The sequence below is a fragment of the Hordeum vulgare genome, chromosome 4H, assembly GCF_904849725.1.
Source record: "Hordeum vulgare subsp. vulgare chromosome 4H, MorexV3_pseudomolecules_assembly, whole genome shotgun sequence".
Lineage (NCBI taxonomy): Eukaryota > Viridiplantae > Streptophyta > Magnoliopsida > Poales > Poaceae > Hordeum > Hordeum vulgare.
In genome coordinates, this window is record NC_058521.1 from 61,488,268 (window position 1) to 61,512,669 (window position 24,402).

Sequence of the window (24,402 nt, forward strand, 5' to 3'; positions counted from 1 at the left end):
TGAGATTGCACCTGTTGAGATAGAACCTATAGATGTCACTATTCAGCTTGCCAATAGAAATACTATCTGCTGTGTGGGAATTGTTAGGGATGTTGAAGTCTTGTGTGGTAAAACGAAGTATCCTGCTGATTTCCTCGCTCTTCCTACCGCTCAAGATAGCTTTTGTCCCATCATATTTGGCAGACCTTTTCTCAATATCGTCAATGCTCATATTGATTGTGAGAAGAAAACTGCCATTGTTGGCTTTGAAGGTGTGTCACATGAGTTCAATTTCTCTAAGTTTGGTAGACAACCTCATGAAAAGGAGTTGCCAAGTAAGGATGAAACTATTGCCTTAGCTTCTATTGCCGTGCCTCCTACTAATCCCTTAGAGCAATACTTGCTTGAGCATGAAAATGATATGCATATAGATGAAAGGGATGAAATAGATAGAGTTGTCTTAGAACAATATCCTATCCTTAAGAATAACTTGCATGTTGAACTTCTTGGGGATACACCCCCACCAAAGCGTGATCCTGTGTTCGAGCTTAAACAGTTGCCTGATACTGTTAAGTATGTCTATCTTGATGAAAAAGAGATATATCCTGTTATAATTAGTGCTAGCCTCTCAGAGCATGAAGAAAAGAAGTTACTAAAAACTCTGAGGAAGCACCGTGCTGCTATTGGATATACTCTTGATGATCTTAAGGGCATTAGTCCTACCCTATGCCAGCACAAGATCAAAACTGATCCTGATTTCAAACCAGTTCCTGACCATAAAAGGAGATTGAATCCTAAGATGAAAGAAGTAGTGACAAAAGAAATACTAAAGCTCCTAGAAGCGGGTATTATCTATCCTGTTGCTCATAGCGATTGGGTGAGTCCGGTGCATTGCGTTCCTAAGAAGGGAGGCATTACCGTTGTCCCTAATGATAAGGATGAGTTGATCCCTCAGAGGATTATTACTGGCTATAGGATGGTGATTGATTTTAGGAAGTTGAATAAAGCCACTAGGAAAGATCATTACCCTTTGCCTTTTATCGACCGAATGCTAGAAAGACTATCCAAACACACACACTTTTGCTTTCTAGACGGTTATTCTGGTTTGTCCGAAATACCAGTTGCACAATCTGATCAGGAGAAAACCACTTTCACCTGCCCTTTCGGTACCTTTGCTTATAGACGTATGCCTTTTGGCTTGTGTAATGCACCTGCCACCTTTCAAAGATGTATGATGGCTATATTCTCCGACCTTTGTGAAAAGATTGTTGAGGTTTTCATGGATGACTTCTCCGTTTACGGGTCTTCCTTTGATGATTGCCTCAGCAACCTTGATCGAGTCTTATAGAGATGTAAAGACACCAATCTTGTCTTGAATTGGGAGAAGTGCCACTTTATTGTTAATGAAGGCATCGTCTTAGGACATAAAATTTCTGAAAGAGGTATTGAAGTCGATAAGGCTAAGGTTGATGCAATCGAGAAAATTCCGTACCCAACATATATCAGAGGTATAAGAAGTTTCCTTGGTCATGCCGGTTTCTATAGATGGTTCATTAAAGACTTCTCTAAGATTTCTAGGCCTCTTACCAATCTCTTGCAAAAGGATATTCATTTTGTTTTTGACGGTGATTGTGAGGAAGCCTTCGAAATACTTAAGAGGGCTTTGATAACCGCACGTATTGTTCAACCACCTGATTGGAACTTGCCTTTTGAGATCATGTGTGATGCTAGTGATTATGCTGTTGGTGCTGTTCTAGGGCAAAGAGTTGATAAGAAGTTGAATGTTATTCACTACGCTAGTAAAACTCTAGACAGTGCCCAGAGAAACTATGCTACTGCGGAGAAGGAATTTTTAGCAGTCGTGTTTGCATGTGAAAAGTTCAGGTCTTACATAGTTGATTCTAAAGTCACTATTCACACTGATCATGCTGCTATTAAGTACCTCATGGAGAAGAAGGACGCTAAGCCTAGACTTATCAGATGGGTTCTCTTGCTACAAGAATTTGATCTGCACGTTGTTGACATAAAGGGTGCTGATAACCCAGTTGCGGATAACTTGTCTAGGTTGGAGAACGTTCTTGATGACCCACAACCTATTGATGATAGCTTTCCCGATGAGCAAGTGAATGTCATCAATGCTTCACGTAGTGCACCGTGGTATGCTGATTATGCAAACTGTATCGTTGCCAAATACATACCACCTAGTTTCACGTACTAGCAAAAGAAGAAGTTCTTCTTTGACTTGAGACACTACTATTGGGATGATCCTCACCTTTATAAGGAAGGAGTAGATGGTGTTATTAGACGTTGTGTATCTGAACATGAACAGGGACAAATCCTACAGAAGTGTCACTCCAAGGCCTACGGAGGACACCATGCGGGAGATAGAACTGCACACAAGGTATTGCGATCAGGTTTCTATTGGCCCACTCTCTTCAAGGATGCCCGTAAGTTTGTCTTGTCTTGTGACGAATGTCAAAGAATAAGTAATATTAGCAAACGTCAGGAAATGCCTATGAACTATTCACTTGTCATTGAACCATTTGATGTTTGGGGCTTTGATTATATGGGACCTTTTCCAAAATCCAATGGGTATACGCATATCTTAGTTGTTGTTGATTACGTCACTAAGTGGGTAGAAGCTATCCCCACTAGTAGTGCTGATCACAACACTTCTATCAAGATGCTGAAAGAAGTTATCTTCCCTAGATTTGGAGTCCCTAGATATCTAATGACCGACGGTGGTTCACACTTCATTCATGGTGCTTTCGGTAAAACGCTTGCTAAGTATGATGTCAACCATAGAATTGCGTCTCCCTATGACCCTCAGTCCAGTGGCCAAGTAGAGCTAAGTAACAGAGAGATTAAACTGATTCTGCAAAAGACTGTCAACAGGTCTAGAAAGAATTGGTCTAAGAAGCTCGATGATGCACTGTGGGCTTATAGAACTGCCTATAACAATCCCATGGGCATGTCTCCGTACAAAATGGTGTACGGTAAAGCATGTCACTTACCTCTTGAGCTAGAGCATAAAGCTTATTGGGCAATCAAAGAGCTCAACTTTGATTTCAAACTTGCCGGTGAGAAGAGGTTATTTGACATTAGCTCGCTTGATGAGTGGAGAACTCAAGCATATGAGAATGCCAAGCTCTTCAAAGAGAAGGTTAAGAGGTGGCATGATAAGAGGATACAAAAGCATGCGTTCAATGTAGGTGATTATGTCTTGCTATATAACTCTCGTTTAAGATTCTTTGCACGCAAGCTTCTCTCTAAATGGGAAGGTCCCTATGTTGTTGAGGAAGTATATCGTTCCGGTGCTATCAAGGTCAACAACACGGAAGGTAATTGTCCGAGAGTGCTAAATGGGCAGAGAATCAAGCATTGTATCTCAGGTACCCCCATAAATGTTGAAAGCAATATCATAAATACCATAACCCCAGAAGAATACCTACGGGATATTTATCAGCCTGTTTCAGACTCCAAAAACGAAGAGGTATGTGATTCGGTAAGAAAACAAAGTCCAAAACTTTTCCAATAGGAAATTTTCTCCGTTTTGGAATATTTGAAAAATACAAAAATTGGAAGTAGTCCGGAAAGTGCGCGAGGAGGCGACAAGCCTGCACGGCGCGGGCCCACCCCCTGGCTGCGCCGTGAGGGCTTGTGGCCACCTCGTGCGCCTCCCGGATTCCGTTTTCGTGCACAGGACTCCTTCTCGTCTGGAAAAAATCATTATATATACTTCCGTTTGGTCTGACCCCTGCATCACGCAGATTTCCTCTGTTTTTTGTTTCGAGCCTGTTTTCTTCCATAAATCTAGGTCAAGATGTCTTCTCAGGATTCAACGGGGGAGAGCTATGTGGCAGATTACCTTGGTAACCCCAAGGTCTATGGAGACTTGGAACCATATGGCTGGACCACTGATGAGGAAGAAGACTATGATCCCAAGGGGAAGGAACAAACAAGTTCCGATGAAGAGGAGGCTCCTCTACCTCAACCTGGACGCACTCATGTGGAGTTCAAGAAATCGAGCCTCCCTGACTCAAGGAAGAAGTCTAAGAACTTCTTTATCCCTTCTCGTTTCTTGCAGGAGAGTAAGCAGGAATTATGCCAAAGGGTGTTGAAGCTTGAGGAGGAAAATGATGATTTGAGAGAGCAGAACTTTATGCTCAAGTGGAAATTAGACAAGCTCAAGACCGCTGTAACAACTCCTCCACCACCACCAAAGGAAGACAACTGAGCATTGGTATGGGCAATCACCTTGGCTTTTGCCAAGCTTGGGGGAGTTGCCCCGGTATCGTATCACCATCACATCTTTTGCCTTTACCTTTGTTTTAGTTTTCCTTTTCAGTTTTCTCTTTTTCTAGTAGAGTAAAAGTCTTAGTGTCTTAGTGTTGAGTTTTGCTTTGTGTCACCCCTGATGTATTCTTGCTCGTGAGCCATATAATAAAGAGTGTCTTAGTTGAAGGGCTTTGCCTCTTGACATGATCAAAGAGTGAGAATAGAACAAAAGCATGAAAGGTCATGTAGTGACCTTATGGGAAGTGATGGCTTCACATATAAAAAGAATGAGGATTGAAACTTGCTGAGGGTAGGCAAAGGTAGACCTTGGTCATTGTTGCAATTAATAGGAAGTGATAAAGAAGGAGAGGTTCACATATAAATATATCATCTCTGACACCATCTATGAGTGTGAACACTCACCAAACTATTACATGCCTAGAAGTAGATGTTGGACAAGGAAGACAACGTAATGAATTGTGTTTGCTTGGTTCCGAACAATGTTATATGATTAGAGATCCCTTAGCATGTGACGATTGCTTCCACCTCATATTCGCCAAAACTCCCGCACCAAGTAGAGATACTACTTGTGCATCCATAAACCTTCAAACCAGTTTTGCCATGAGTGTCCACCATACCTACCTATGGATTGAATAAGATCCCTCAAATAAGTTGTCATCGGTGCAAGCAATAAAAATTGCACTCTAATATGTATGATCTATTAGTGTGTGGAAAATAAGCTTTATACGAACCTGTGATGAGGAAGACATAAAAGCGACAAACTGCATAATAAAGTTCTTTATCACAGGGGGCAATATAAAGTGACATTCCTCTGCACTAAGAGGACACACATCCAAACCTCAAAAGCGCATGACAACCTCTGCTTCCCTCTGCGAAGGGCCTATCTTGTACCTTTACTTTTTGTCCTTGAAAGAGTCATGGTGATCTTCACCAATTCCTTATTTTGCCTTTGTCTTGGCTACCGTCACATGCTTGGGAAAGATCTATATTCATATGTCAACTTGGAGGTAGGCACTCATGAATTATTATTGTTGACATTACCATTGAGGTAAGCAGTTGTGAGGCAAAACTATAAGCCCCTATCTTTCTCTTTGTCCAACTGAAACTTAGATCTCATGAGTACCACGTGAGTTGTAGCAATTGTAGAGAACAAAAGAATGATTGAGTATGTGGATTTGCTTTACAAGCTCTTATTGACTCTTTCTCATGTTGTGATAAATTGCAATTGCTTCAATGACTAAAGGCTATCGGTTGTTACTTGTCGGTAAGGTTCTTGGTCCATGCTTTACTTTGTGAAGGAATTATCACTTTAGCATGAGAGATTATATGTTGGTATTGCTATTCTCATCATGATCATGATGCATGCATGTTCGTATCTTGTTTTGTCGACACCTCTCTCCCTAAACATGTGGACATATTTATTGAGCTCGGCTTTCGTTTGAGGACAAGCGAGGTCTAAGCTTGGGGGAGTTTATACGTCCATTTTGCATCATTTTTCATGTTTATATTTATTGCTTCTTTGGCTATTATTTTACTTCACGATACTATTCTTATGCCTTTTCTCTCTTATTTTGCAAGGTTTACATGAAGAGGGAGAATACCGGCAACTGAAATTCTGGCCTGAAAGTGGAGCAACGTTGAGATGCCTATTCTACGCAACTCCAAACGCCATGAAAATCAACGGAGATTTTTTTCCCAATTTATAAAAAATACTGGGCCGAACAAGTGCCAGAGGGGCAGCAGGAGGTGCCCACAAGCCTGCACGGCGCGGCCACCCCCCAGGCCGCGCCATGTTGGCTTGTGGGCAGCCCACTTGCCCACTGCCCCCCTCTTTTGCTATATGGAGGGTTTCCTCCAGGAAAAAATCAGAAGGGAGCTTTTTCGTGGTTTCGCCGCCGCCACGAGGCGGAACTTGAGCAGAACCAATCTAGAGCTCCGGCAGGACGATCCTGTCGGGGAAACTTCCCTCCCAGAGGGGGAAATCGTCGCCATCGTCATCACCAACACTCCTCTCATCAGAGGGGACTCGTCACCGTCAACATCTTCATTAGCACCATCTCATCTCTAAACCCTAGTTCATCACTTGTAACCAATCTCCGTCTCGCGACTCCGATTGGTACTTGTAAGGTTGCTAGTAGTGTTGATTACTCTTTGTAGTTGATGCTGGTTGGATTACTTGGTGGAACAGTTTATTTTCAGATCCTTGATGCTACTCATTACACCTCTGATCATGATTATGATTATTCTTTGTGAGTAGTTACTTTTGTTCCTGAGGACATGGGATAAGTCATGCTAATAATAGTCATGTGAATTTGGTATTCGTTCGGTATTTTGATATGTTGTATGTTGTTTTTCCTCTAGTGGTGTTATGTGAACGTCGACTACATAACACTTCACCATTATTTGGGCCTAGAGGAAGGCATTGGGAAGTAGTAAGTAGATGATGGTTTGCTAGAGTGACAAAAGCTTAAACCCTAGTTTATGTGTTGCTTCGTAAGGGGCTGATTTGGATCCACTAGTTTAATGTTATGGTTAGACTTTCTCTTAATTCTTCTTTCGTAGTTGCGGATGCTTGCGAGAGGGGTTAATCATAAGTGGGATGCTTGTCCAAGTAAGGGCAGTACCCAAGCGCCGGTCCACCCACATATCAAACTATCAAAGTAACGAACGCGAATCATATGAACATGATGAAACTGGCATGACAGAAATTCCCGTGTGTCCTCGGGAGCGTTTTTCCTCCTATAAGACTTTGTCCAGGCTTGTCCCTTGCTACAAAAGGGATTGGGCCACTTTGCTGCACCGTTGCTACTTTTGTTACTTAGTTGCTTGCTACGAATCATCTCACCACACAATCACTTGTTACCGACAATTTCAGTGCTTGTAGATTTTTCCTTGCTGAAAACCACTTGTGAGATCCTTCTGCTTCTCGTTGGGTACGACACTCTTACTTATCGAAAGGACTACGATTGATCCCCTATACTTGTAGGTCATCAGATACCGACCTTGTAACCCTAGATACCCAATCAAGCGTGTATATAAGCTGAAGTGTTTAGTTCCTAGAGGCGGGACACATCAACGCAACATCACATCCACCTAGCCTTAGGGTTAGAACACAACTTGTGATCTCGAGGTAGATCAAGCTTGTACACAATACTTCATCATCAATATAAACAAGAGTAGGATGTAGGGTTTTACCTTCATCAAGAGGGCCCTTACGTGGGTAAACATCGACTCCCATGTTCCTATTCCCATCTGTCCAAGATCCATAGCTCAGGACCCCCTACCCTGAGGTGTGCCAGTTTTCACACCGATACTGGCGCTTTCATTGAGAGTTCCCTTTTGATATCGCCAGAAGGATCGATGGCTCGTGTGCAAATCAACTGCACAATGCCTACGGGGATGTTTATGTCCCTGACCAACTTTTCGTGTTCGACAGGATGACCTTCTTTGCCGATTTGACCAGCCGTCTGGCCCCCATCAACAACTATGACCTGGATCAGATTGTGACCTTTGGAGGCCTATAGTGCACCATGAACTCCCGCGGAGAACTTATCATGTCAGGCTGGACGCTCGGCCAGTTGGAGGGGCTGCCCGACACCGGACGATCGACTCCGAAACTGATATTCTCAAGGACGTCGGAAAAGAAACCCCGGTGTCGCCAGAGAATTCTGGCGTAGAGATTCCAGGCGATCCCCCTCGAATCTCCTCCCATACCTAGGACCGCCCCTATTTCCGAAGCTATGTTTGATCTCGAGCCGACCCCGGTACACGATCTAGAATCACCCTGGATCCCCTCCACGCCAAAAACATGCTAGACTATATATCGGGCACGCTTCGAGTCTGTCCCACTTATAGCCAAGCACCAACGAACTATCTCACCTGAACGATATGATCGATCGTATCCTGAGCATGTCTATCTTGACTTTGGTTTACGACGAGATCGGACTTAAATCCGACGATTGGGAAATTTACGTCCCACCACCACCCACCTAGTCACCACGATCGATGATTTAACTGATGTGCTATACTAAGACGAGGACACGAACATGGATGAAGATAACGATGGCCCCACAGAACACACTTCGCCCCTGGTTAACACTAGCATGTGGTCTGCAACATGCACCTACGGTATCCACATGGTGGATACCCCCAAATCCCCTCCAAGACATCGGCGTAGACGCTGAAAGGGCAACTATGGGAACCCAACGACAACAACGCCACTACCAATGATGATGAGGCAATGGCCGGCGACACCGATAACACTGGAGATGACCCTCAAGCCTCCCAGTACAGAGTGGTTGTCTCGAATAAAATCCAGAGGACTTGCATCCCGACGACCTCTTTGAAGGGATCAATGAAATTTACATGCCGGAGGCCGAGAGCATCATTGCCGAGGACTATATTGTCCCCGAAGACTCTCTCGAACAAGAGCGCTTCTGGCGGTGCCTCATCGTCATCGCTCGAAGCATGAAAAGCAAGCAACAACAGTTGCATGCGAATACGGATGCGTTGAATGAAAAGTGGGTCAAAGTACTCTCGACCGAACAAGATCTCGAAGATCGACGCAGTAGCGCGCCAAAATCATACCCACTTAGGCATTTGTTGCCGGGTTTCGATGAAGAACCTGCCACCAACACGGCTGACCGACTCCCTAGGGGTAGGGACAGGCCAGTGCGGGAAAACCTCAATACCCGACATGCTACACGCCATCATGGCAAGGACCCCGTGGATTACCTAGACCCTCACGGTGTTCAACGTCAGATTGTGGCAAACCGGGGGCCTCCTCGGTCCATCTATGGCTCAAGAGGACACACGCCAGCTGGGCATGATGGTTATGACACCTGGTTAGACAGGAACGGTCGTGCCCGATATCAATCCTACACACGGCTCTCCCACGACCCCCTAAAGGATATTACCCGATTCCGAGGTCCGGCCCACCTGATCTATTTTACAAACAGGGTAATGGAACATCAATTTCCAGAATCATTCAAGCCCATCAATATACAATCATATGATGGCACCATAGATCCAGCAGTGCGGATCAAAGATTTTCTGCTGCACATACACATGGCTAACGGGGATGACCTCCATGCCATCAAATAACTACCGCTCAAGCTAAAGGGGTCGGCTAGGCATTGCCCCAATAGCATGCCCCCTCATTCTATTGGTAGCTAGGTAGACCTTGAAGATGTCTTTCGAGCAAATTTCCAAGGCACTTATGTCCGACCCCTGGAATTTGACGACTTCAGTCGTGCCATCCAGCAGTTGGACGAATTTGCTCTAAAGTTTTGGAATAGGTTCCTTACTAAAAAGAACCAGATCATAGACTGCTCCAACGTTGAAGCCATCACGACATTCAAAAACAACATCCGAGATGAATGGCTCGCCCACCAACTCGGCCAAGATAGGACGAGGACCATGTCAGCCGTCACTTCGCTCGGGACCCGCTTTTGTGTGGGGGAGGACAGATGGCTCGCACGAAGCACTCATAATGGTGAGGTAGGCACTTCGGAGACATGCGACACCAATGGAAAGCCTCGACGCAATAAAAATTTGCGCATGCATAAAAATGACAGGAGTGACACACAGGACGCCGCAGTCAATGCATGGTTCACCGTACCTAGATTCGGACAGAAAAGCAGAGCCTTTCAAGGGAGTAAGGATAGATCTAGCTAGGTAGACAGAATCCTCGATCGACTGTGCCAAATTCACAACACTTAGGACAAAACAGCAACCCACACTAACAGGAATTGTTGGTCTTCAAACAAGCTAGCAAGGTAGCAATGGAGGGTCCAGGTAAAACCCAAAATTGTAGTGAAGACGAGGATGAACCTCGACGACCCAACAATGAAGGACATACGAAATTTCCTAATGAGGTAACAAAGGTCAACACGATCTACATTACCCATATCCCAAAGAGGGAGATGAAGCACGTACTTTGGGACATCTACGTGTTAGAGCTAGTCGCCCCGAAGTTCAACCCATAGTCGGTTCACCCGATCACATTCGACAAACATGACCATCTGACCAGCATCGAGCATGCCAGATTAGTTGCACTTATCCTGGACCAAATTGTTGATGGTTTCCGTCTGATGGGAGTCCTTATGGATGGATGAAGAAGCCTCAACTTAATATATGCAGACACAGTTAGTAAGATGGACATCGACTCATCTCAGATCAAGCTGAGTAGCACTAGTTTTAAAGGCGCCACACCACGCGTCGAGGCTTGTTGCACGGAAACCGTGTCACTCGATCTTGTCTTTGGATCACCCAAAAACTTCAGAAGCGAGGAGTTAGTCTTCGACATTGTCCCCTGTCAAAGTTGATACCATGCACTTCTGGAGTGCATGACGTTCGCTCGCTTCAATGTGGTCCCGCATTATGCTTACCTCAAGCTCAAAATGCGAGGAACAAGCTGTGTTATCACAATTAACGCTAACACCGAACGCTCCCTCCATACTGAGGAGCAGACGGCGGCCTTCTCTGCCAAGGTGTAGGCATCCGAGGACGGGCCCCGCAGCGGTAAGCGCAGTTCTGGTTCTTCGAAGCATACATGGGACACGGTAATTGACCTCGGGCACATACCCCCACATCCTAGATAGGATGCAAGCTCCTCGAGCGCTTCCCTTGGAAGGGGAACTACATCCCTAGGGTGCACAATTTCTCACTAAAATCCCTTGGACCGCCGAGGAGTCAAAATTTCATGGAAACGTTGGATCGTCTAGAACGAGGAGCGACTTAGCTTCGAGATTCCATATCGGCTAGGCCTTGTCAAAGAGCTAGCCAAGAAAGTATACGCACGTGGCTTCAACCAAATATCGGACATCTGCACACCTCTTAAAAGGACTCGGCCAGCGAGCGCTTGGAGCAGAGGCAAGGACGAGGTTGCACATAGTCCATTTTAGTCTTTCCATCAACGAGGATAGGCTGGTCAACAGCATGGAGACATGCACGTGTGGCAGGAAGCGGCGTGGGCCTATAAACACGATGATAATATCCACCATGTTCTTTATATGCTCCTTTATTTACCTTCTTGCGTTGTATCATTTTAGTTTCTCTCCTTACAGCCCGACATGTAAAGTTTTAAGTCATAAATAAAGAAATCATGCCCCTCAAGGCTCCTGTCATATTTCCGTACAATCATTGTATGTGAGCTATAAGAACGTTGTCAAGATACAACGGATACAAGGCTTTGTTTCCGTGTCTTCAAATAATAGTCCAAAGTACTTGGCGTCTCAGATGTTGCACTATAGGTATCAGTTTTGAACCAAGATCTTGGTCAATAGTTGGGTTGCCCAGCTCCTATGTGTAACTCTTACTTTCCCAAACAAATTCGGCTAAGGGTGTAATTGGAGAACCACTGCGATAGTGCCTCCAGTTTAATTCGCAGAGAACCTTAGTGGAGAAAGCCGAAAACTAACTATTTGGTAAGAGAAAACTGGTCGGCAATTCGAAGACCATGTTAAGCGACGTGTCATTAGAGATTAATGGATTATTCATAGTATAAGCCGAAGTGGGCACCGGTAGAGACCTCGGATCCTTAAAGTTGACCACTTCACAAATTGAAGGCTCGTCGTCATCCCTCACAGTCAAACTCCTATGACTAAGTGAAAGATATAAATATGTTATAGTCCGATTGCCAAGTTCCTACAAGCACATAGACCACCTTTGGGTAGCGAGATGTTGGCTAAGGGTGAGAGATTCCTCGAGGAACACCCTTTGTATGTTTTACATTGGTCTAGAGGCCGACGACTAGCCACTTTCAGTTACACACAGTTGCATAGGAGGTAAATAAATTAAAACAACACAAAATATGAGGAAATCTAATGACATATTCATTAAAAAAGATGGTTTTTTCATAGTTTTAAATAGCCCGCTATAGCCCCACTATAGCCTCGCTATAGCCTTTTCAGCAGGGTGCCGCTAAATGGTATGATGTACAAATATGCCGCTATAGCCCGCAATCCAAAGTACTAAAAATGATACAAAGTGTCTTTGGGACACACGGCCTTGGTAGCCTGGGCGCTCTCTTTCAGCTCGGTGAAGAATTGCTCTACATTGTGCTGCTTCCCTTTCGGAGGCCCCATAGCAACAATCGCTGCCTCAACCTTCCGAAAGTGCATATTCACGCAGGCATACACCTGACGTGCTCCCTCAAAGCACGTGGATCGCTTCCAGCGGTCCACCTATAGGTCAGCAGCCCGTAGCCGGGCCATGAGGCCGAAGAGGCTAGTCGACAGAGCTTCGATGGGCCATTCCTTGATGCTGATATCCTAGAGCGCTGGCCTCTCCATGCGGAGTATCTGTGTCAGTTGCTTCATTTGATGATTCAACACTTGTGTCGACGGAGAGTCCGGGAACTACCGCGAGAAAGCTTTCTCCTCTTCATAGCCCTCCAATGGCCTGATTGTTGGACGACGTCTGCCGCACTCTTAGGAAGATCCACGAAGACCTCTGCGAAATACCACAAATGGTAGATCTCGACGCACCCTTTGCTTCCAAACACACACCGCAATAAGTACGACTTACCCATGGCTATTTGCTCCACTTCCTGGAGCACTTGGCGACCGGACCGAGACGCGATCTAGAGCTTGGAGTGTGCAAGCTGGAGCTTCTTGAGCTCTTCCTTCATCTGCTTCTCCTCGGCCTGAAGTTTGTCGCGTGTTTCAAACACGCCCTTCAGGGTCTCCTCGACCTCTAAGACCCACACGTGGTCCTTCTCCCTAGCGACCTTCTTAGCAGCTCGGGCCTTCTCCATCTCAGCGGCCGTAGCCTTCTATTGAACCGCCTCCTGTCGAGCCCTCTTGAGCTCTGCCAAAGCCAATGTCATTTAAACAATTGGGCATCAACCCCTTATTCAACAAACACAATATGCTTCCCGTGTTTAAAATGACATTCAAGAACACAAAGTACTAATTGTTTACCTTGAGACTGCTCGAACCATTGGTACATTAGGTCGAGGTCCTTCTAGGACCTCTCAAGCTTTCAATTCATCTCTGCTATCTCCTCGGAGATGGAGCCTAAGCCGAGGTAGAAACCTCCAAAACAAGCATTTTCTTTCACACAAGCCCCATGGTTAATTAACCTCGTACAAGCGCTTCATTACACTGAGTCGTGTCCTGGGACTACCAATCAAGTCCCTACTTCAATACAATCCCAACACCGGTTCTTTGAAACTAGCCTTGGGCTTGGAGGCTACTCACTGACCAGGCCGTTTAGAAGGCCATGTCTTCGGACAGATACATGTATTTGCAATTTAAATGCAAAACGGAAAATATTTTGCACAAGGGTAAAAACGAATACCTCGAAGCTTGTGACTTGGCCCTTGAAGACCTCATGCAATCCGGTCCCTGTAGGATAAAAGCCATGCAGCGCCGCGCCTATCAAGAAACAGTGCTCTTCCTTCAGGTAGGAGCCCTTCAAGGTCTAGTCCATCTCCTAGGTCCACCCATCACTAGTGTGCCCTTGGACAAGAGAAGGGGGTGGCGAGACCTTGTACCCAAGCACTTGGGTGCTGGGTGGAGTGGTCTTTGGGCGTGGAGTTGGACCCGTGGTGAATTTTGGCGTGGCCAATCATTGGCCCAACGTTTCCTTGACGGCTTCGGGGATCTCATCCCCTTGGCCCTGCAGCATCGAGGTGTCAGCCTTGGTCATGACGGTCGACTCTTTGGCCCCCGTTATGTCGACCTCAGGATCCGAAGAGGAAGTCGCCTCCCAAACCCATCGTGATCTGGCGGAGGAGTGGAGCCATCCGACGTCCCGATGGCGGGTGGCAACCCGCTCGAAGAGTCTCTTGGGAACACCTTCGACGGGGTATGGAAAATATGCTCATATGAGCCTACTCCCACTAAAGCAAATATCTAATGAAATACAAAACATGGAAAACAGTAACGTACCCTCGGGGTGCTAGTTTTTTCCTCCCCGGAACAAGGGGATCATTGTCTTCGGACTCGACGAAGAGCATGATCTTCCCCTATGACTTGTCAGTGGCCTCGACCAAGGTTCCTTTCAACCTCTTCTGGCCCTTGGGCCACACTCCGGCTTCAATGTCCTCGGATGTCGCCTTCTTCCCTTTAAGGGAGGGGTCATCCTTCTCCTCATCCTCCCCCACATCTTTGTTGGTGACAGAGGTGCGAGTCTGCACGAACTGGATCACCGAGGTCTCCTGATTTCGGTGACCCGTCCTGCCCATCCGAGATTTCGTACTCATGGGGACCATCATGTGCGACTCCTCTACTAGGAGAACCATGAGAGGATGGGATCTCTCCTCCTCTAACAATGGGGCCGGGCACTGCAGTTCGTGCATCCTCGCTAACCATTTTTGTGCATAGCAAGCAAATCGAGTTATCAAAAGATGTCTCGCCATACAAAGGAACAAGCATACATGCAAGTGTGTTAGAGCACTTACTAGTGGGGCTTCGTGGCCGATCTTGAAGGCGAGGTCTTAACCCTCCTTGGGGAACTTGTCCTTAGCCAACATGAATAGTCGCATCCACATGTCGGCCAGGTTGGTACGGAAGAAGTGGAGGACGGGCCCCGCGTCCTTAGATTTGTACTCCCACTTGGGGTGGCCTAGAGTTGGAGTGGGACGATCCGACGGTTGAGCATGACATTGACTATGTCAAGGAGCTGGAGGTCCTTCTTGGTGGTCCACCACTTGATCTTTTTGATCAAGGCCTTTGCCTCTGAAGGGTTCCCCCAGGAGATGGCTTTCTCCCTCTAGGACCTAAGCTTCCTTGGGGGCGCCGAGGAGAAGGCTTGGACTTAGATTTGGCCGGGGGCGAGCAACTCGGTGATGTAAAACCACTCAAACTTCCATTCCTTCACCATCTCGATGGAGGTGCCCTTGAACCAATCTACCCCAAGGTTCTTGCTAACCATGGTCCCTCCACACTCCACCAGGTCGGATCCACTGGACTTTAGATTGACCATGAAGGTTTTCAGCCAAAGGCCAAAGTGTGCCACGCAGCAGAGGAAGGCCTCACAGACCGTCATGAAGGAGGCGAGGTGGGGGATAGAGTTTGAGGCCATGTGATGGAAGTCGAGCCCATAGTAGAACATCATCCCATACATGAAGGGTTCAATGGGAACCCCAAACCTTGGATAATGTGGGGGACGAACACTACCCGCTCCCCTGGTTTGGGAATGGGAATTTATTGGTTGACATCGGGAGCACGGGTGCCGATGTCTGCGGGGAGGTGCCCCATAGAACGTAGCTCTAAAATCACTACTGGAATTCCTTTATTTGTCGTCTGCCAAATCTTTGCCATCAGCCAGCAGACGGCAAAGAACATATTTGCCATCAGCTTTAGGAAAACAGACGGCAAAGAGGTGGCTGATGGCAAAATACCTATTTGCATCAGCCACCTCTTTGCCATCCGCCCACAGACGGCAAAGGAAGAGAAGGCAAACGGCAAAGCTGGCGCTATCAGCCACCTCTTCGCCCCACCCCACGCATGCCTACCCCAACCCTTTGTCGTCTGCCTTCTCTTACTTTGCCGTCTGCGGCAGACGGCAAAGTGGATGGACACCTAACGATAATGGTCGCCGCACCCTCCTCTCTCCCACTCTCTACACTCTCTCCACTCTCCCTCACCGCAGCCTCGCCCGCCCCCCAGCGCCGCCGCCGCCCCCACCCCAGCGCCGCCGCCCCACCCCGCCGCCGCCTGCCCACCGCCGCCGCCGCCGACGCCACCCTCACCCCAGCGCCCCACCCCACCGCCGCCGCCCTCCTCGCGACCCTCACCGTGCCCCTCCTTCCCCTGCGGCCCTCCTCCCCTTGCGGCCTCTCCTCCCCCTGCGGCCCTCCTCCCCTTGCGGCCCTCCTCCCCCTGGGGGCCCCTGCGGCATTCGGTTAGTTTTTTTCTTCTTTTTTTTAATAGTTTTTGTTTAATTAGTTATATGTTGTAGTGAGGTTTTTGCTTAGTTTTAGTTTAGTTTAGGTTCAGTTTTAGTTTAGGTTTAGTTAGGTTAGTTTCCTGTTTAGTAAAGGAGAAAGGAGAAGAAGAAGAAGGAGAAAGGAGAAGAAGAAGAAGGAGAATGGAGAAGAAGAAGAAGGAGAAATGAGAAGAAGAATAAGGAGAAAGGAGAAGAAAAAAAAGAAGCAGAAGGAAAAGAAGAAGAAGGAAAAGGAAGGGAATGAGAAGAAAGAAGAAGAAGAAGAAGAAGAAGAAGAAAAATAGGAGAGGAAGAGAAGAATAAGAGGAAAAAAGAAAATAATAATAATAATAATAATAATAATAAGAAGAAGAAGAAGAGAAGAAGAAGAAGAAGAAAACAAGAAGAAGGAGAAGAAGAATAAGAGGAAAAAATAAAAAAGAAAATAAGAATAAGAAGAAGAAGAATAAGAAGAAGAAGAGAAGAAGAAAAGAAGAAGAAGGAGAAGAAGAATAAGAGGAAAAAAGAAAAAAGGAAATAAGAATAAGAAGAAGAAGAAGAAGAAGAAGAGGAAGAGAAGAAAAGAAGAAGAAGGAGAAGAGGTATAAGAGGAAAAAAGAAAAAAAAGAATAAGAAGAAGAAGAAGAAGAATAAGAGGAAAAAATAAAAAATAAAATAAGAGTTAGGTCACATATTTTCTGATTATCTTATAAAAACATCATATTTGTGTTGATCGGGTGAATTTCAATGTGCAGTTGTTCGACGACCTCCACGTGCGTTGGACGAGCTCCGCCCCTACGTTTGTTGGTGAGCACAAATGACTTCTCCTCTTACCCCCTTAATTTGCTCTGTCCTGGTCTTCGTGCCGATGAAACTTGCTAGGTATATATAGGTTTCTTCAATCATGAGTATGCGTGACCAGTATGTGTCTCCCGTTCGAAAGGGTGACATCTATAAATATGCATGTCTTTGCATATTTATAACCGCCATCCTTTCGAATTGTCCAACATTATCCATGGACAGCCCGAGTATGTGTAGATTGGGTTCGTTTTCCCGTATGCTGTGCTCTGGATCCGATGCAGAATTTTGTCAGTGCCTCCCTGTTGTTCCCCGGATGCACATCCTCTCTGTTTATTGCGGAGACGTGTATCAGGAGAATAGTGGGGAGGTGCTGCCGAAATTTTGCGTTGGATCCAGAGCAGAGCATGGGAAAACGAACCAAATCTACACATACTCGGGTGGGATTAGGACCTATCTTTACCTATTAGCGTGTAGGTTGCATGGACGTAATAAAAATGGCGAACCTGATTAACTGATGAATATAAATGCTAAATTATATATAAATATATTTCTTCTATCTTTAGTAGCTAGGCAAGATGAGTGATCGTGCGTGTATGTATACCGGTCACCCTAGTCAGAAAGAGATGACGAAAGAATGGTTTGTAAAAACAAAGGAATTTGTGAAAGCCGCATTCGCAAATGGCCAGGAAAGAAACTATTGCCCCTGTCTTGGATGCGACAACTATAAAAAGACGACAGAGGCTGTAATGATTAAACACCTGCAGAGGAGGGGTTTTAAGCCTAATTATACGGTGTGTACATTTCATGGTGAGTCTATACAATGCACAAGAGCTGAGGTGGTCCGTCGTCGCACGGATGAGCATGGTACCGGGATCGAAGACATGGTGCAAGACTTTGATGATGCTCGGGATTCGGAAGATGAGATGGAGGAATCTGCAAAGGCCTTTTATGAAATGTTGGAATCTTCAAAACGTCCTCTCCATGAGCACACTGAGCTCTGTTAGCTGGATGCAATTGCACAAGTAATGGCTCTGAAGGCTCAGTTCAACTTGGGAAGAGAATGCTACGACGCGATGATGACACTATTTGGACGCTTCCTACCCAAAGGCCATGTCATGCCTGCAAACCTGTACCAGTCGGACAAAATACTTCGTGTACTTAAGATGCCCTATGAGAAGATAGATGCATGTGAGAAAGGATGTGTCTTATTTAGGAAGGAGTATGCACACTTGGACTATTGTCCCAATTGCGAGTCTTGCAGGTATCTTGTGGTAGACAACGGTATGGGTGAGAAGAGGCAGACCAAAATTGCAGTTAGTGTTCTTCGGTATATGCCAATCGTACCAAGACTTCAACGTCTTTTCATGGTCGAAGAGATAGCCAGACAGATGACATGGCACAAATTGGGCAAAAGAACCGAACTAGATGCGGATGGGAATAAGATGATGGTACACACATCGGATGGGGAAGCGTGGAAACATTTCGATGGATTGCATCAGGATAAAGTGGCAGAGCCAAGGAATCCTCGAGTTTGCGCCGCCACGGATGGTTTTAATCCCTTTGGCATGACGGCAACCCAATACAGTTGTTGGCCTGTATTTGTCATTCCACTCAATCTCCCCCCCCCCGGGCAGATTATGCAAAGAAAGAACATATTTCTGACGTTGATAATTCCAGGGCCCAATTATCCGGGGAAGAATATGAATGTGTACCTGCAACCGCTTAAGGATGAATTGGAAGAAGCTTGGGATAATGGGGTTAAGACATATGATGCCGCTAGAAAAGAAAACTTCAAAATGCATGTGTGGTACATGTACTCTATGCATGACTTTCCAGCGTATGCGCTATTTTCTGGATGGTGTGTGCATGGAAGGTTCCCGTGCCCCCAATGCAAGGCAGCTCTTCAGTTTCATTGGTTGCAGGAGGGTCGGAAGTATTCTTGCTTTGACTTGCATAGACAGTTCCTGGATCCTGACCATCAGTTCAGAAAAGACAAGAAGAACTTTACCAAAGGTAAAGTTGTCAAAAACTTGGCTCCACCTACGTTCACAGGCCAATAGATCCTGGATCAGTTAAACGCCCTCGAGCCTGATCCAGAGCGTCCAGGGTATTTCGAGGGGTATAATTCAAAACACGCCTGGACTCACAAGCCATGCTTGTAGGATCTGCCTTACTTCAAAGACCTCCTTCTTCCACACAATATCGACATGATGCACACTGAAAAGAATATCGGAGAGGCTATTTTTGGTACCTTGTTCGACATAGATGGGAAGACAAAGGATAATATTAAGGCTAGAGTCGATCAAGAGACACTATGTCATAGACCGTTACAAAACACGCAAGAAGGCAAAGGAAAGCAGAAGTGGTCGAAGCCAAAGGCCTGGTTCAATCTTGGAAGGCCAGCTATGAGGGAAATTATCTTGTGGGTCAAAATGCACTTGATGTTCCCCGATGGGTATGCAGCGAATCTAAAGAGGGGAGCGAGTCTTAAAAAATTAAAAATCTTTGGTTTCAAGAGTCATGATTGGCACATATGGCTAGAGCGGGTAATGCCGGTGATGTTACGTGGCTTTATTCCTGAGGATGAATGGCTAGTACTGGCGGAGCTGAGCTATTTCTTCCGTGTTCTTTGTGCGAAAGAATTGTCGCCTGGCGTGGTAGAAGACATGGAGGAGTTTGCACCGGAGTTGTTGTGCAAGTTAGAGAAGATCTTTCCATCGGGCTTCTTTAATCCAATGCAGCATTTGATTTTACATCTACCGACCGAGGCAAGATTGGGTGGGCCCGTGCAAGATCGTTGGTGCTATGCAACTGAGAGGATGCAGAAGAACCTTCGAGCTAAATGTAAAAATAAGCGTAGAATTGAAGCATCGATGGCTGAGGCATTCATTACTGAGGAGGTGGCAAACTTTGTGACAGCACACTATGAAGCCAAAAATCGTCATTTGCATAATCCGAAGCCTCGGCACAATGATGCAGACCCTAAAAAAGGTGGGTCCAACCTCAGCCTATTCGAAGGGAAGCTCACACCAGCCGGTGCTTCGAAACCAATAACGTTGGATGTCGAAGAATGGCGGAACATTTCGTTGTATATCTTCAACAACCTAACAGAAGTGCGGCCGTACATCGAGTGAGTTCTCGGCACATTTTCCCGTAACTTGTAATTCATTTGAACAGCTCTTATTCCCGGATATTTCAAACAGCCGTTACGTCGCCAAATTCTCGGGTGGAGCGGTGATCGAAAATGATTCCGTCGAAGAGTATGAGCTTTTGTCAAAGACATGAGGCGGCTATCCCGGTTTCATCTCTTGGTTCAAACAAACGGTAATTATCAATAATGGACCATTTCATTTCTTGGTCTAACTTGCAGCTAATGCAACAATCGTTTCGTACTAAAACTTGTAGGCTAATTCAGAGTCTATGGACGCCGAATTGAGACAAGTCGCTAATGGTTTTGACTATAAGGTCCGTTCATTTGAGAAATACAACATCAACGGGTATCTCTTTCGTACCTTTGGCAAAGAGCTATCTATGCCCGACCGGAAATCTACAAATTGTGGTGTCTCTGCTATCGGCGAAGGTGTTATCGAGTATTACGGAAGAGTTGAAGCAATTTATGAACATCAATTCTATGGTGAAAACCCACCAAACGTCGTAGTCTTCAAATGTTATTGGTTCCAGCCGAAGAAGACTAGAAGGACTCATGAACATATAGGACTAGTCGAAATCAATCCAAACACCCATTTAGATGTTCCCGATGTCTATATTATGGCTCAACAGGCAACCCAAGTTTTCTATCTACCGTGGGCATGCCAAACGGATAAGAATCTGCAAGGTTGGTATGTTGTTTATGAAGTGCCGCCACATGTCAGACCACCTCTCCCAAATGAACAGGATTATGAACCTCACATTAACCCAGACACATATGATGGAGAATTCTTCCAAGAAACACGTCTTTTCCAAGAAACGTTTCAAGAACCGCCGTGCTTCACCCAAGAACATGGAAGTAGACAGCAACAATGAATCCGACTCCAGCCCTGAGCCGGAACCAGAAGACCTGGAACTCGTAGAGGATACTGATGCGGATGACCTGTCAATGCTTCAACGATTAAAGGAAGGCCTTTCACAACTTCACGCCGTTGAACCTGATGAGCACGTCGTTCATGAAGACATGCGTGATAGTGATGATGATGATGCATTTATTGATGATGATTATTAGTTTGTAAGATTCACAACTTAAATTATATATATTTTAATCTTTATTATTCATGTACATATTATTGTTCATGTCAGTTATTCAATTTTTTAATGTTGTACTAATTTCTTTTAATCTTTATCATGGTAGGTCACCAGGTGTGGAAAGATGGTGGGCGCTGGTCCAGATCGCTCGACGGGTTCTTCCCAGGCGCCCCGCACGAGGGGTGGTACTTCCCTTCCACCCCTATCTCTCCGTAGAGCCTTGGCAGACAGTCTGTCGACACCACCCGTGGGTTCTTCTTCGTCGGCGGCATTGCCCACTGGGAGAGGTGTTGGTCGGGTAGGGAAGAAGGGGAAGGGTACAGGGAGAGGTGGTGGCCATGGAAGATCCAGGAGGACTGTTGAGCCGTCCTCGCCACCACCACCAGCTCATTCACCCGAGCATAGGACTACTATGGCGACCCGTTTGTGGAGGAGGCTACGGGGACTCCGTTCCAGGAGCCTGGTGTTGACGGGCATTCGTCCCATGATACTCAGGTCCAGGAACAGCCTCGGGTCGAGGTGCATTTGACCCACGAGACTACGGTTCCGGAGGCTTCACCCGACGTGGAAAGGCCCGGATGGGAGACCTGGCCGGATCGTACCGAGTTGTCGGATTGGACCGAGGGTCCGGGTGGCTCAGGGGCCGGGGATGGCGGGGATGAGCTTACGGATAGTGAGGGCGATGTGCAGGTGGACGGGGCCATCGTGTACAAGCGTAGTAGTACACGTCTCCCGGTCGTGCCGGCTACCCGCGAGCAGAGGCCGGTGATTAAACATGAAGGAGATAGGTAAGTACATTTACTCTTTTTTTAGCTTTTGCCTTCAAGTTTGTTCAAATATCTAATGCGTTGACCTTATCATACTGCAGGGGATGGGTACACCCTCTTGGAGTCCGCAGGCCGAACTCCGTCCTTGGTGTGCTTTGCTGGACAAATTTCCCGGGGTTTGTCACGTTGCCTGGTGAGGGTCAGGTTCCTACACTAGGATTTTCCTGGGAGCACTACTAGGCTGCGCAGGCCCCGGCGGAGGATATTATAGATGGTGTCTTGTGCCACACGAGGGCCGAGATGGTGATCAAGAGCTTTTGGGTAAATTATCCTTTTACAGAATCTAAAATTAACAATATAGCTAATTATTGTACTAATCGCTGTTTTCACGTTTGATTGCAGACCTTCTATAGGTGTGAGGATGGATATGAGGAGGAGGCGGCCAGGGTTCTCGAGGCCGAGTGTAGGCGATTACTACAGAACTTGCGCCACGAGGCTCGGCCGCAGGCTATTCGAGATTACTACGCCACGCGTGGTATTAAGAAGCAGAAGAAGGATTGCCGCGGAAAGTTTTTGAAGAAGGAGCAATGCATGAAGGTAATTACCTATTCTTAAGTCCTTCTACATAGTTTTATTGATTTCATTCATAGGCGTAGCGCTAAAAATTCTTTCTAATAACTTACAGGTGCCCCCGAGATGGTGTGCGGATAAGATAGATTGTTGGGAGGCGTTGGTTGATGAGTGGTGCACAGGCAGCTGGCGAGCCGTCGACGAGAATGCGAAGGATCGGCGTAGCCAAATGGTTTGTGTGCCACACCATCAAGGCAGTGCCAACTTACTTCAGTTCGGACGAAACTGGGTATGTGATTTGCTTCATGATTAATGCAATTCATTCTTGATGCTAATATTTTGTTCCTCTCTTTTAGGCGCATCACAATAAGACGGAGATGCCACACTTGTACGACCTTTATGGCATGGCCCATACTGCCTCGTACAAGAAGGCGAAGGCATTCTCTGAGTCTGACCTGGATGATCCCAATAACTTCACCAACATATTATCCCACTAGAAGCTCGTGGCATACAGGGACGTGGGGAAGGCTACGAAAGGGGATGACTTTAACCCAGCCAGGAACCTTTGGATCCAGAGCTGGTGATGATATCTGGTGGCGGGAGGCCCCATGGCTCGATAGACATTGGAGATGGGATAATACGTTGTCCACTCACTCTCCCGGAGATCAAGGCGCGCCAGTCGAGAAGCTATCCTGAGATAATGCATCGTCCACGGCCAGTCGATCTTGCCATCGAGGTTAGTTGTACGGACTAAGAACACTTTCATCCATTTCATTATGCGTGTCACCACAGAACATTACTGTGCTAACGAGGAATGGTGTTTCAGGCTGCTCTTCAGTAAGAGAGATTGGCAAACCAGGCTGCTCTTGAGAAACAGAGATTGGCAAGCCAGGCTGCTCTTGAGAAAGAGAGATTGGCAAGTCAGGCTGCTCTTGATGAGAGGGACCAGACCACGACACGATTGATTGAGGAGGAGAGGTCCCGGAATGAGGCGGGTCAACGGCCCTGTACGAGCTTTTTGTGGTAAGTTTTTTTTCACATTAGCCAAATCATGTGTGTAATGTTTGTTTCATTACTAACTAATACAACCCACTCTTCAGGGTCTGTGCGAGAAGAAAGGTCAAGACCCTCCGCCGATGCCCATCTTCTCTTCGATTGGCACGGTGAGTTTCATTATAAACTAGTATTAATAATTGAGTGTCATCATGCTAACTGAGACATTGCAAAATATCTATTCCGCAGAATAACTCCCGAGCAGCATCGCACGACCCTTCTCCACGTGTTTCTCCTCCTTGATGACCACTACGGTAAGTTTCTCTTCTCCTCTTTCATATTCTCCTTGCCTTAATTTCCCCAACAATGACATAGTTATCCCATTTAGCTCCAAAAAGACATAATTAGACCATTTAGCTCCAAAATGCCATAAAAATCTCAAAATGGCATACGAACCTTGGTTAGCTCATTAATATTATATACTTAGCTTGTTTTCCTCTAAAATGAGATAATTAGACCATTTAGCTCCAAAAAGACATAGTTAGCTAATTTAGCTCCAAGAAGAGGAGAAGAGGAGAAGAAATAGGAAAAATGAAAAGAAAGAAGAAGAAGAAGAAGAAGAAGATAAGAAGGAGAAGGAGGAGGAGGAGGAGGAGGAGGAGGAGAAGGAGGAGAAGGCCAAGGACCTTCTAGTCCTTCTCCTCCTCCTCCTCCTTCTCCTCCTTGTTCTTTATTTCTTCTTCTTCTTCTCCTCCTCCTCTTTCTTCTCCTATTTCATATTCTCCTTGCCTTAATTTCCCCACCAATGACATAATTATCCCATTTAGCTCCAAAATGCCATAATAACCTCAAAATGGCATAAGAACCTTGGTTAGCT